The sequence below is a fragment of the Triticum aestivum genome, chromosome 7A (genome assembly GCF_018294505.1).
Source record: "Triticum aestivum cultivar Chinese Spring chromosome 7A, IWGSC CS RefSeq v2.1, whole genome shotgun sequence".
NCBI lineage: Eukaryota > Viridiplantae > Streptophyta > Magnoliopsida > Poales > Poaceae > Triticum > Triticum aestivum.
This window is the reverse complement of record NC_057812.1, coordinates 723589762-723605619: the sequence shown is the minus strand read 5'-3', so window position 1 is coordinate 723605619 and position 15858 is coordinate 723589762.

Here is a 15858-nt window from a genome sequence, read left to right as displayed (position 1 = left end):
CACGACCGGTGTGTTAGAGGATCTCTAGCATACTCGTGAAAACGCATATGCACCGAATCACATGTGGGGCATGCTCCGTAATATTTAGGAGGTCGGCAAGCTTGTGCGCAGAGCAATACCTTGGCACAAACACATATTCACTAAGAAATAGAGACCATAATTGTATTTCGTTATTTAGTATTTTTAGCATTTTTTTAAATTTCTGATTCAATTTTATCCATTCAAATAGTGAGTAGAAAAAAAATGAAAACTTGAACTTAATTCAAAATAGCTAGTTCTGATACTCAGGGCAAAATTCATCTGACGAGCAATATTTGCATTGCTAAAGATAGGCAATGTGTCTATTCGACATTGCTAGCGACTAGTTAGGCATCTTAGAGTTGTCTAGTCCTCATCCTCGTCGTCTGAGGATATAGGAGCACGCCTTCGAGCTTGTCATTAGAGGATTCAGGGCTAAGGGCCCCACTAATGGGCTAGCAGTGAGCTGGTGATAAAGTTCCTCCAGCTGCTTCTCGTCCATGATGGACCGATGAGTAGGGATCTCGAGTTGATGATGCTCGTGGGTGTTATCCCTAGACATGACTCAACAAAAGCAGTGTTGATCCTCGTTGGCACAGTGGTCATCAGCGTCGCGGATAGGATGCTCGAGCTAGACGACGATCTGGTAGGTCTTTTCCTCCTCCACAATGGATTGGGATTCTAAGGAGGTCTGTGATGGTGTCCTCTTCTTCGTCAAAGGAGTGCCACGTGTGGCGCCAGATCCAACATCTGTCTCCCTGCAGGTGGAGCTAGATTTAACCCAGACGTCGGCATGTGAGGACCCAGCCTTGTTGCCGCCACGGGTGGAGGAAGTTCTGGTGGTGAGAGATAGCCGTAGGACCTGTAGAACAGCATGCACTAGCTAGTTCACCCAAAAGCACAAATTATGAGAGAGGGCCGGACATTATACTCCAACACCACCCCTCACGTCTATGCTCCTTTGGAGTTTATGACATGGACAAAGGAAGTAGGGGCAAGCCGCAATTATTATTGCGTTTACTGGTTTTGAACACTGAACCCCTTGGTTGCAAGTTTATGCACCTGGACAGTTCACCCATGAGCTCAAGCTGATGGGAAACAATGAGCTATGCATTTATACATCAACATTGCCCCTCACGTGTGGCTCCCTCAAGCCTAAACGTGGATCGACAGTAGGCTGCAATTTAATTGCGCCAACTGTGTCTTGAACTCATGACCACTTGGCTCGGATACTATATAGTATTGCACGCACCACCAGTTCACCGAAAAGTTCAAACTATGAGAGAGGGTCGGACATTATACTCCAATAGCACGTAGGATCACACATTCTTCTCTACAAGGCAGTTAAGCTAGTACTAGGTGAAGCAACATGTCGACATGGACAGAGGAGGCGGTAGTGGACATATGTTTAGAGTCGGTTATGCACGTCTTGTCGCCAAGTTGTCAGAGCAAGTACAATAGTGGGTTTATGGCCCGCTTACATGACACTTTTGCCTATGTGGAGGAGAAAAATGTGAAAAAGTAAAGGGAGTGGGCTCTCATGCAAGAGCATAGCTATATACGTGCTCCTAGGCAAATAAAATAAATGTAAAGAAAGAGAAAGAGAGAAGATAGGAAAAGTACTAATGTAATAGCCAACCTTATAGCCGACACTATTGTATGAGTAACTATAAATGATGGCTATAGATGAAATGACTGTTTCATATAGCCATCAGCTGGCTATAATATTAACCATGCTCTTATAGCCGGAGATGGCGGGTGACGCAGTGAGAGTACGATGGGTGTTTTGCGGGAATATGAGATATTGCGGGTCATGCAGATGATGCCATTAATGTCTATGATATGGGTAGGTAAATTTAAAGTTGTTGGTGTTGTTATGTGCCTCTGTGAGTTGTACGGACATCAGCGCCATGAAAAACAGAAAATAGTTATGAGACTGAAGGGACAAGGTGAAAGTTGAGTGTCATCCATACAAACACAGGCCATGTGCTATGGTTGGTGTTCTGGTTGCCAAACAGATTCATGCCATTGGCACTCACGCCAAGCACGATGTTCCTTGCATCATCTATGAAATATCCATATTCCGTGTTGAATGCTCTCCACTGGCTAGCATCCGCGAGGTGTCTCAGCTTTGGATCATCTCCGTTGTCGGGCTTCACCCTCTCCGTGTGCCAGCGCATGATCTTTGCTTCCTTAGGGTCTACGAAATAATGCTATAGATGGGGAGTGGTCGGTAAGTTCTATACAACTTTCTGAGGAGATTTATTCCCGGGCTTGTTGTATCATGAAGCATTGCACACCGGAAAGCTGGTTTTTCCACGTGCTCCTTTCGATAAATGATGCAATCATTGATGCATGCATGGTATCTAATGTGGGGCATATCAAGAAAGCACACGATCTTCTTGTCCTCATCGACACTAGTAAGACACAGGTTCCCCGCGGGAAAAACTTTATTATGTAGATACTTCAAATGCTCATCGAGGCTTGCATCTGCCCATTTGTTTTTGGCCTTCGTCTTTAGAAATTCGAGTGAGAAACTCAAGCGGGTCACCTCGGGATCGCAACCGTCATACAATGGAGTCTTCGAGTCTACCTCCAATTGCGCCAGCTTGCCCTCCTCTCTAGAAGCAGCTCTGTCGCTAGTCATGTTCTTCCAAAGTAGGTCTCGAACATGAGGTCCTGCACGACTGAACTTTGTCGCGTCGAAGACTATGGCGTATCCGCCTCTTCTCCGCCGTGTACAGCGCCCTCTTCCCCACCGTGTACGACCTCTTCTCTGCGGCCATGTCATGCACCCTCGCCTCCAGGTCCATCATCATTAGTAATTTCTTCTTCTAGCCCCATGTCATTATTGCCTGCCATGAGGACGTCCTTATCATCATCTTCAATTATCAACCGAGTATAGCCATCTATGAAACCATGCATGAGCAGGTGCGCCTTCAAACTGCCACGGTCAAAGGGGTCCAAGATGACGGTTAGTTTGCATTTTCTACACTAACATATAATCCCAGTCTGGTTATTTGAATACTTGTCTTGCACCGCGGATCGTAACCATCTTTCCATCACCCTTCCAGTGACCTTCATGATTATTTGCTTGTGCGGTATAATAAGCAAACGAATTATTACCATGCATGCATATATCAAAATTACACAAAAATTCGCCATGACATTCCCTAAAAATAGGACATATAGAGTTTGCCCAAAATTTGCTGGAACGGAAATAAATCGATATTTTGGCAAAACATAAGCAACTCATGTCACGCATGATCCGACAAATACACATAGGCGACAACTCATGCCACACGCACATTCTCACCATCATAGTGCATACACAAATATTTCCATTCTTGAAAAGCACAACTTTTTACTCACCTATCGTCCGGTAGATGGCCGGTGCCGCTATCTAGGGATTGAAAGTAGTAGGACAAAGATGCATGGTAGATCTAGTTGGAAAGAGATGCTATACCTAACTAGTGGAGAGGGAGGGAGAGCTAGCTAGTGGAGATAAAGGTATGAGTGTGGAAGAGAAGGAGGGAGAGACAAATAAATTCAAGTGAGGAAGAAGAAGCCATTAATGGAGCTCATTAATGGAGGAGATAGTGTATGGGGGCATTAATGGAGAGAGAAGAGAGGCATGAGTAGGAAGAACTAAGTGAAAGGGGGTAGAGGAGGGAGAGGGGAAAGGCGAGGGGGGGAGGGGGGAAAGGTGGATGCTACGCGTAGCAGTTGCGCTGGATGGCAAAGGGCACTACTGCTATGCTCCCTAAAAGTAGCGCTTGTTGGCTGCCGAGCGCGTCTGCTAGGTTGGACCCACCTGCTAGCACTGTGCACACTTAGCGGTAGCAGTGGGCGCTGACAACCTCTACTGCTATGTTTTTCGTAGTAGCGTTGATTTCTGCCAACTGCTACTACTACGGGTAGCCCCTGTCAATAGTGATGGGACCACTTAGCAGTAGCGCTGCCTAGTGGCCTAGTGCAACTTCTACTTTACTACCTGTAGCGTCTGTTTTCTCCTCGCGCTGCCAGTGATACTGCTAATATTTTATCTATAAGCTTTCTTCTAGTACTGACAATTTCAACTTTATTCCACAATCAAATCAAGTATAACAATGTCCTAATGGTTCTGTCTTTTTGGTAAATTTTAAATGACGCTATTTTTTACTACTTTGTTGTACACATCTGATTTGTTGTGGAAGTACCATGGCAATGCAATGTTAGGCAATGCCACAAGGTAACTACCTTTTTGGCATGTTCTAAGTTTGTTTGATTTGAATCTGATTGTATTCATATGTATTATTCTTATTTATTTTTTAAGTTTTATTATAGTGGTACATATCTTTTTAAATGAGTTAATCACATTTAGCAAATTTATACAACAATTTTTCTTTTTAATTTATGAAAATCATAGCTTTGTGTGTCCGGTTTTGGGGAGGGGGGGGGGGTAATATATTTGTTACAGTTTCCTACTTCTAATCTTTATTTTTATCTAATAATAAAAGAAGAAAACTTTCATAGTTATCCATAAGTCACCCTTTTATGTCCGTTAATTTTATGTCAATCATAGAGATCGACAGATGAGATTAAAAAGTAGATCTAGGTAACAAAGTCGCTCGATTTGTTGGCCCAGCTAGACAAACGTCTGGACGTTTTCTTCATTAGGACTCTTGCTTGGTTTGTCCACGTCTCTACCCCAATTTCTACGTATTACTTAATTATTATTATGTTGGTTTTTGCTTGCACATCGAGGTGCGGGTCTCCGTATCTTTTGGACAAAGCTAACGCCTACACGTGTGGTGGGAGCCAAACCCGTCCACACAACCTATAACATACAGACTGCGCCACGTCACTGCATGCATGCATCAAGAAATCTTTTTGTATTTTCAGTTTTTAAAATGTTTTATCTCTTAAATGAAAAATCTGATTGACGATCCATTTTCACCATTAAATCCCTCGCGACGAGATCTTTGAAACTAGATCTCATATCAATATATTTCGATGATTTTTTTGGTTAAAAGTTGCCATGTCTATTGCATATGAATTGCCATGGTGTTTACAGTAAAGTTGCCATGATATGTTTTAGTTATTTTCTTCTATATTTAAAAGTAAATGTTGACATATTATAAAACAGGGAATTAAGAAACTAGACTTGCCATGAACTATAAACTAAAATTGCCATATTACATGCACTTAAAATTGCCATGGTTCATAAAAAAAATCATGATCAAAGTACTGGGATTGTCATCATCAAAATACTAAAATTCCATGCTCTACAAACTAAAATTGCCACATGGCAACTTTAGTTTAAACACTATGGCAACTAGGCAACTACAGTGTAAACATCATGGCAACTTTCGAGAAAAACAATCGTCGAAACATATCAACATGGGGTCTAGTTTTGAAGATCTCGTAGAGACGGATTAATGGTGAAAACGGATTTTTAATTGGTTTTTTTAATTAGGAGATAAAACATTTTTAAGCCAAAAAGCAAAAAGATTCCTGCTGATGTCATCTGTTTTGACGTGGCAAAATGAGTGATATTGTAGGCGTGTGGATGATATGCAAGACAGCAAGACGCCACACGTGTGGACATTAGTTTTTCTCTATCTTTTTCTTTTCTGTGATTACACGTCTCGATTTCCTACTCCTTATTTATCGTTCTTATATGAGAAAACGAGTCCCAGTCCCACGCAATCGATTTAGAATCCCTCGAATCCTCTCTCCTTCTACTAGGTTTTGGTCTGACGTACAGCCTAGGGCTCCCACAAGCTTCCAAAGGTCGGTGAGATGGGCGAGCAGAAGATGCTGAAAATATGATTCTCTTTCCTATGGGTGGCCCGCTTCATCCGCATCAGCCCTGGCCTCGTCCCATGTAGGACTGAATGTCCGAGCGAGCTTTTCGGCTCGGCCCGAAGCTCGCTCCAGCTCGGCCCGTTACAGCTCGGCCCGATACAATTAACGAGCGAGCCCAGTCATGAAAAGAGGCCCGATTCCCGACCGAGCCGAGCCGAGTTTCGCCCGGTCCAACTCGGTGACTCGCTCGAGGCCCAGCCCAGTTCCCATCGGCCAATCTGGCATTAGGGCACGAGCCCCTCCCTTCCTCTGTTCGGCGCTGCCTCATCCCTCACCTCGCCGCGCCGTAAAAACTGGACCGATGGCGACGGGGCGACGGCCTTTCCTCACCACACCGAACGCCGGCGGACGCGCCTCCCCTGGTTTCTTGCCGAACCTGAAGAGCAGGTACTCTCTCCTTTCTTCCCATCCCTGGTCGTGGCTGGGCGCGCACATGCTCGGCACTCTCGCGCTCCCCTGCATGAGCGCACGGACGGCAGACGACATACATCCTCCCCTGCATGTAGGAGTCCTACCTGCATGGCTGCGCCTCCGTACACGCGATGGAGGGATGGATGGATGAATGCTTCTGCTTGATTGTGTAGAGTGTAGCCGTCTTCGTCCTCACCATGCCGGATGTCGTCATCATCCTCGCCGCGCTCGACACTGGACGGCGCTCTCGGCACCAACGGCACACGCGCCCTGTCATCGCCGCATCGGCCGCCACCTTTCTTCGCTAGCCAAGCATCTGCCGTCCCAACGAATGCAAGCACATACTACATAGGCGTGTGCCACACGAGCTGCTCGGGTTGGACCGAGCTAGAGGCAAAACGAGCCGAGCCATCAGAAACAGGCTCGTTCAACGAACGAGCCGAGCCGAGCTCGGCTTGCTTTAGGCGAGCCAAAGGCAGGCTCGGTCTGAATTCGGCTCGGCTCGGCTCGTGTCCAGCCCTAGTCCCATGTCTCTAGCGACGGCTTCACGCCGAGCACGCCAATCCAGTCGAGAAGATCGATGTGGAGGTGACATGACGCCTTGTCTCGGCCGAACCCCGCGGCCGCAACGAGACCCAGGAGCCACGGATCCACGGCCACCAGCAGGGCGGCGTCGAGTGCACTTTGAAAGCAGGTTCCCGTAGATTGTCCCTATGCAAGTATGCGCGGACACTGGACGAGGTTTGCATTGAGGATGCAATGCCTAGCATACATCGGCATGCCTCAGCGGCGAGGGCGTCGATTCTAGTCAAAGAGCACTACGTGTAAGTCTGGGGGAGGCAAGGACGGAGGCCGAGGATGTCCAGGGGTTCGCCTCTCGCTCGGCGCTCATGGCTGCAGCGCCGGAAACTATAGGGCGGCCGGTGTGGAGGTGGACCCTTCCTCGGCCTCATCGATCTTGTCATATCGGGGAAGCCGCCGAAAGGCCAACGAGGAGGACGTGTAGGAGCGCACATCCATAGAGCTCTCACGGGGCTCGGGTCCGAGGATGGGCGCGCTCGCTACTAAGGCATGCCAATGTTAGGCGTTCCACATCACGGTGGAGTAGCTAAGCTCCTACGACTATCATCCTCCTCTCATTCATCCCCAAGCACCGTCGTCCTCAAAACTGAAGTACAAGGAAATTTGCATCTTTAGTAGCAATCAGTATCAACTATCATGTTTAATTAACCTCAGTTATCCAAGCTTCACATGTTGTATGGTGATGCAGATTGAAGTAAACTGTAATCTGCATGGGGATGTCAGCAACCCTAGCAAGCACGGGCACCACGGCAACACGGACGACCCAAGAATGACGACGCGACACCGACGACACATAGGATGCAGCCCTAACAAGCATGGGCACCGTGCCTACCTGGACGACGCGGAGGATGCATCCCTAGCCTGCACGGGCACCACGACGACTCGGACAACGCAAACGCGACTCGGACGCTGCACGATACGTAATCAAATGATCCAACTGCACATTGTCCCTTGATTGCTGGGCTGCTGCAACACAAAGTACTGGCGAGGTTGCGACGAATGCATCGGTAGCTTCATCTGCCCTGTTTGGGGAACTGCCTGAAGAGTCAACTGGGACCAAGAGGTTAGTGTGATCGACTTATAATTAGTAAAGAACTTAACTCACAACATTTAGATGTGCTCTCTCTCTCTCTCTCTCTCTCTCTCTCTCTCTCTCTCACACACACACACACACACACACACACACACGTAGGATTAGATCCTATATCCATATCAAACAATTCAAATATAAGTTGCACATGAGTGTCATTATGTAAATTACAAGTTTCAGAAAAGAGAACTGGAGATAATTTGCAGCACACGTTTTTCAGAACTATATGCAGCATATGTTAGTGCACTTGCAGGCTAAAGACCAACATCGGTTACGCCCAACGTCTGCGTTCCCTGAAACCACTTCCGGTCCATGACCATGAATTATGCATCTAGGCTGTGAATGTGTCAGTCGTGATCGCCGTCCGCTCATGATGACGCCCAGGCGAAGCCAGGGAAGGACAAAGGGATGTTGTTGTCGTCGGGACGTCTTGCCATGGATGTGGTGCCATTGACGGCTAGCCTTGGACGAGCGCCTCGCCACTTCCACATAGTGTTACTAGCTAACCGCCGCGGAGCATGGACTGTTGTGGTATTGTGGCACCGAAAGTGATGTGCAGACGATACTTACCTTCAGGATGCTTTCACAACCCTAACATGGACCATACAGATTGAAAACAAGAAGGAAATCAACAGCTCATGTGAAACATCGTCCAAAGATTGTGCATTTTCTGTCGTCCATGTAGCATCACTCTCGTGGCATATACGCTTGGTAGAAGAAGCTCCCTTTTTGATTTACAGGTGATGCTGGGGATTCATCTGTGATATAATTTTGACAAGTAAAAGTTTGTTCGTTGGCTGGTGGGTGGGCTTTATGTGATGCTATAGTGCCCTACAGAGAGGTACATAGGTTCCTTACAGTTACATGTAAAACTATATTTTTATATATTTGATGGAGCCGTCTAATTCGGACGTGAAATTACATTGCATAATTTCCTTTTAATTTGCTAATTCCTATTTAAATATTTTTAAACTCTATAATATTTGTAAACATATTGTATACATTGTTTACCTAAAGGACGTTTCCTTACATCTGATTATATCACTTTGCTGTAAGATAGGTTGTAAATAGATGTCTCTAAGTTTTATCATTGTTGTAATTTACCTTCTGTTAGCTAGACTTCATGTAGTGTGCATTTCAGAGACAAAATAACTAATTACTATGCATACATCTTTTACACCATAGTGTGGTGTGGAGGAGGCACGCCAAGACATGTGTAGGACCTTCCCTCTCTCCATGAAATAAGTCCATATTCAAAAGCCAGGGGCAATATGTGGGACGGTGTATGGACCATGTATCTTGTGTGGAGAGGGACTCAGGAAGGGTGGTCCTCATGTCCTGCCCGAGAGTTTACTTCAAACATTTTCTTTCATGGGTGTAGTTCAACAACAGTTGTGCCAAGAGGTGATTGACTTCATCGCCTCGGGATTGATCATGTCTAGATGTGTTGTGATTAGCTAGACACTATGACCATCATCGGCGAGGTTGGAACGGAGGATAAGTGTTATCACTTCTGGGTTCTCGTTTTCAAATAGAGGGTGTGGACCAAGGAGGGAGGGTCCTTGAACCATGCATATTAGGGTTAGGGGTGTGATTTCTTTTCTTCCGCTGCAACGCACGGGCATTTGTGCTAGTAATAATAATGAGTATTCAATGCAAATGTGCACATGACTTTATTTTTTATCATCCATTAATTCAACAACATGCTATAAGTTACATGCTTTATGTTTGCTAAATAACTTTGCAACATTGCTAAATTCTCTTTCAATTGTACTGAAACATGGAGCATCTGAGAATAACCATTTTGACGATAACCATTGAATGGATAGAGATATTCAACTGGGAGGGTTACAAAGTGGTCAAATATGACGTCTTCAACACCTAGCAATGAGAAGTACTTCATTGTGATGCACCTTGTCCAATGTGTCACATATAATCCATGTGAGAATAGAATGAATAGGTTATGCCAAATATAATATAATGGAACATAAAACATACAAAAGTGATAATATAATAGCATTTAATAATAATAATTAATAGATAAGTCTGAGAAGTATCAATGTCCTACTGAAGCTTGATCAACTTGTGCCTCTGTGAATTGTATTAGCAGTGCCATGGAAAACAAAAAATAAAAATGAGACTAAATGGAGAACGTGAAAGTTGAGTGTTACCACAATAATTGTGTTTAGTGTGCACCCCAAAACATCTAGCGCCCTACAACCTTCACTATATGGGATCAACCATGAAAAGTGCATGTGGTAGTTGGGCTCCAAGGAACTCGATATTGTTTACAGCGAACATACACTTTCTTCATCTTAAGAAACATCTGAGAAAGCATACACTTAAGAATGTATGTGTAGTATATATACATACAAAATTTCATGAACATACATGTGTATATGGGATGTACACAAAAAGACAAATATGTAAATTAAAATAGTTTTTCCTTTGTTGTATTTGGGCCAGTTTTTTGTATTTTTTTGTGGCCTGCAAATAATAATATTATTTGACGGAAATTTACAGATATTCTAAGAACAAGCATATGTACTTTAGGAAAACATTGATATTTTTTGGAACCTTTATTTGTTGAGAGATGGATTGCCTGGAGCCCTACCTGAACACCATTCCCCACTAAACCGCTCTTTTTAAAGCATGTACCCTCTAGAAATTGTGGAGTGGAAGGATGTGATGGCAATTCTTGTAGCTAGAGTGCGTTTTTTACTCTCTACATTTCATATTGGCAGTTATTATAGAGGGCGGGGCATAAGGTGACACTGCTAGAGTTGGTATAAAGGTTATGTAGTTGTCATGTCTCCTCTCACGATATGTTCTAGTTTTTTTTTTGAGAGAGAGACAGAGAGACGACTGGTTGCAGGTGGTTATGGGTATTGATTTTAATGCACGGCCATGGTTCTAGGTCCATGAAAATTGATGTTTCCAATTGTGGGAAAAAACATTGGTTGTTCAAACCCATGAAGTTGTATAAGCCCTAAGCCATGTGCTCTTCCTACAAATTTTATCTCTCATGATTGCTTGATTTTGCGTCCTGTACAGGTACTTCAAATGGATTAATTATTTAGGAAGAAATTTGTTTATTGGTAATTAACAGCTTGTTTCCACACATTTGATTCTCTTGATTCCTGAGGCTTGCCATTATAGTTTTCTAAAACAAGAGCTCTCTTTAAATCAGCAACGTTCCATTTTGCATGTGCGCCAAAAGTCTTAGTTGTTTCCCTCCCAAAATTCAAATCTGAATCAATACTATCAAACTTGCCATTTTGGTTCAATCGGCTGGATTTATATAAACAGCCACTAACGCCATTTCTCCTCCACCAAAGTTCATCACATCATAGCATGGGAAGCAACTGTGGTAGCGTAGTAGTGTGTATAAACTCGACCGATGGTTATACCGATTCGATGATGGAGAAGGAACCTCATCCCCTGCCAACCATGGTAGACTGCAACTCTTGTGTCTTGTATGTTTCCATGCACGTAATAATGTTCGGTTTGATTTCAGGTTCTTAAAGTGCCATTCACATTTAACAAATTTATACAATGCATTTTGTACTTGATAATATGTAATTCACACTTTGGTATATCTCGTTTTTTGGGAGATTTCAATACATTTGTAGCGCTTTCCTAATCTTAGAATTAATATGGATTGAATGTAAATGTGCACACTACATTAGTTTTTATCATCCATTTTGTCCACAATATATTGTGAAAAAAGGCCACCACCGAGAATAAAAAGCAGAAAAAGTGAGTGTGATCTTTACATTTTGTTATCATACATCATAGAGGTATTTAATCAAATTAAAGAGCCCTGGGATTCGACCAAAATGGCTTAATTGTCAGTTACATGCTTGCTAAATAACTTTGTAAGATTGTGCTAAATTATCCTTCATTTGGGCGTGCACACACGGATCATGAGAGAGTCACCCTATCAATGGCCACCATTGAGCGGCTAGAGATTTTGTGTTGATCATGTTAACAATGTGGTCAAAGATGTGGCAACAACCGCCAATAACAAGTACTTCATGTTTATGTGTGTTGTCTAGTTCCATTTCATTATTGTTTTATGTCAGTGGCTACATCTATAGCCGCATAACAAGAGTGAAGGATGTTGTGATGTTATGCGAGAGGAAAATGATTTTTTATTCTAAGTTAGTGAGTCTCCACCTAGTGGAGGAGATAGATTCTGGTCGTTGAGGATGTTGCAATGGAAGTGGGTATCATTCCAATGGATAATTTTAGTGGAACAATTTCCTTGTTCAAAATAGGACCTTCAATTTAGTTTCAGTATAGATCTTGTGAGTTAATTAACTAAGATTGATACTAATCCATCATGTAGATGCACACTTTCAACTTTGTACAGCAACAAATAAGTATCAAAATATTTATAATATTTCTCTTATTTTCATTAAATTATATTCTAGGTGTTCGTCTTGCTACTTGGATGTGCACACTTCTTGTACAATTACCAGGGTGATGCAATACATAGCTACAACTTGACAAGTTAAAATGTTTGTTTCACAAGTTCTAAGGTTGCGTGATTTGAGTATAAAATTTCTACTATATATTATTCTTATTTTCTATCTATTTTCTTATGGTTGTACATATCTTTTCTAAGTGCTATTCATAGTCAACCAATTTATATAATGCATTTGGTTTCTCATTATATCAAAATCATAGCTTTGTATATTTGGTTTTTGGGGATTTCAATACATATGTTATACTTTCCTACTCTTAGTAATAATATGGATTGAATGTAAATGTGTACATGACAATATTTTGTATCATCTATTGGTTAGACAAGATACTATATGTTAGATACTTCATGTTTGCTTCATAAATTTGCAAGATCGATGAATTCTCTTCTAATTGAAGTGCACACGTTGATCATGACAGAGTCACTTTGTCAACGGCCTCCATTAAGCAGCCAGAGTGTTTAAGTTGAATGATCTTGAAGTTGAAGTTGCAACACCTACCAATGACAAGTACTCAATCACAGTGCATATTGTCCAGTGTCTCAAAATAAAACTTTTTTTATTTTGTTTGATGTATGTGGCAACATTTACATCGATATGCTTAACGAGACAAGATATTGAGATGAAGAGGACATATGAATTTTTTTACACAAAGTTAGTCATTTTTCACCGAGTGGAGGAGGTGCTGCAGTTTTCGATGGATGAAGATGTGGCAATGAAAGAGTGTATCATTACAATTGAGGACATTAGTGGAAGCAAGTGTTTTCATGCAAAACCATTTTCTGTTTGGTCAAAATAGGCTCTTTAATTTTGTTTTGAGAATAATCTTATGAGTTAATTAGCAAAGATCGATACTACTACATCACATAGATGCACACTTCCAACTCTATACAATTATCAAATCAAGTAGACAACATTCAGAATGTTTCTCTTCACTACAGTGATTGTCATACTTACTCTTAATTATTATATGTATTGAATGTATTTTTTGAAAATACATTTTGAATGTTGCTGGATGAGGAGGTTACAATTAAAGAGTGTATCATTGCACATGACAATTTTAGTGGAGCAAAAATTGTTTTCACACAAAAGTAGTTTATGTATTTTCAAAAGTAGAACTTCAAGTTACTTTCATAATAATCCCTATGATTTTATTAGCAAGAACCAACATTTCTCCATCACATAGATGCACACTTTCAACTTTATTCCACAATCAAATCAAGTGTAAAAATTTTATAATGTTTCTTTATTTACGGTAAATTGTAAATAACGCTATTTTTCGTACTACTTTGTTGTACACATCTGATTTGTTGTGGCAATACCATGGTGATGCAATGTTGGGCTATAGCACGAGGTAAATATCTTTTTGGCATGTTCTAATTTTGTTTGATTTGAATTTGATTGTACTCTTATGTATTATTCTTATATATTTTAAGTTTTATTATGGTGGTATATACCTATTTAAAAGTGAATCATAGTTTGGTATGTCTAGTTTTGTGTGTGTGTGTGTGTGTGTGTGTGTGTGGATGGGGAGGTATTAATATATCTGTTATAATTTCCTTCTTCTAATAATAATAATGAGTATTGAATGGAAATGTGCACATTACTTTATTTTTTATTATCCATTGGCTCAACAACACACTATTAGTTATGTGCTTTATGTTTACTAAATAACTTTGGAACATTGCTAAATTCTCTTTCAATTGTAGTGCACAAAAGGAGCATGTGGGAATTTCCTCTTCGGCGACTACCATTGAACGGATAGAGATATTCAGTTGGGCGGGGTTAGAAAGTGGTGAAATATGACATCCCAGCACCTACCAATGACAAGTACTTCATCATGATGCATCTTGTCCAATATGTCAAATATAATCCACTAATGGGTTAGTCCAAAAAAATTATAAAATTGCTTATAAATCATACAGATGTGATAATATAATACTTCCTCCGTCCCATAATGTAAGACGTTTTTTCCACACTACACTAGAGTAAAATAAACATCTTACATTATGGGACAGATGGAGTAGCATTTAACAATAAAAAATTGTAGATAAGTTTGAGATGTATCATTGCCCTATTGAAGCTTGATCTACTTGTAACCCCTACTGATTTTTTTATATATGATGTTCCACGAGATGAAAAAAGTATACTATTTTATACATGGAAGAGTTTCTTGATGATGAAGGTGCAACAGTAGTTGAACGGAAGGGAAAGTTACTTTCAGATTTTACAATATAAAAATTATAAGGTAATTCCCGAAGAAGTGTGGAGAATCAAAAAAGTATCTCCCACCTCCCAACAAAGTTAATGTGGCATATGCTCAAAGAGGCGGGCCTTTAAGTGTCTGAATGCGTAGGTAAGTTAAAAAGATTGATCTGACCAACCTTAAAACTAGCACTTAATATGAGGCATCCAATCATTGAGAAAAGTCAAAAGAAGAAAGAATAATTCCTCTGCTATTAGTTCATCTTTGAGATTTAAACAGAAAGATCTGTAAAACATGTTTGCAAGAGAATGCCTTAGAAGATTATATGTAGGGTTATTTTTAGGAAGAAAGAAAAAGGACACAACTTAAGGCAACAAACGAGAAGATAGCATATGGTACGAGCACTCGTACTAGTGGTCGTACCAAAAGGCCAGGTGCAAAGTATCGTCATCAGAAGAGAAGACGAGTTGCTGCCACACTCGTATCAAATCATTTCGCTGAGCCAATTTCATTTAGAAGAGAAGACAGATGGTTGTACGAGAAGAAGTACCCATACTCCCGCTCGTACCGAACCAATGCCAAAGACTTAAAATGTTTAGAAGAGAACACACCATGTGCTACGGCCGAAGGCGGTCATATTGCTACTCAGCTGCAATCTCCATCCACTCTAGGAGGACACGGTGTGGCATGAGCAGTCTTGTTCGTACCAGCCTTCGTACTTGGTACCTCGATACCCTAGATCAAGATTTATATGCAATACAATGCACAGTATGGGCATCCCGCTCGTACTCATGATCATACCGGGTGAAGGGCCGATTCCAGGGCAAGGTCTCAAAATAGATATTACCCCACGCCTCTCTCTATCTTTCTCTCCCAAACCTCATACCTAAATCACCCCAAACCTCCCATTCTTCACCAATTTCGTTTGATTGAGTTGGGAAATCTTTTCCTTGGTAAGTTTCTCTCTTGATTCAAGTTCTATTTTCCATCTAATGTTATTTCTCTATACTTTGGTTGGTCTGAATTTTGAAGGCAGCGTTCGACCAGATGCCAATACCATCTGTACTTGAAAAGGCTCATGAGATACAATAACTTGCCAAGGAACTCGACCACTTCAAGGGTGTGTTACAGAACAAGTTTGTTGCCGGGGGTATTATTGCCCAAAATCGTCCTTCATGGAGCAATTTTGCTCCATGAGTATTCCACTGCCATTC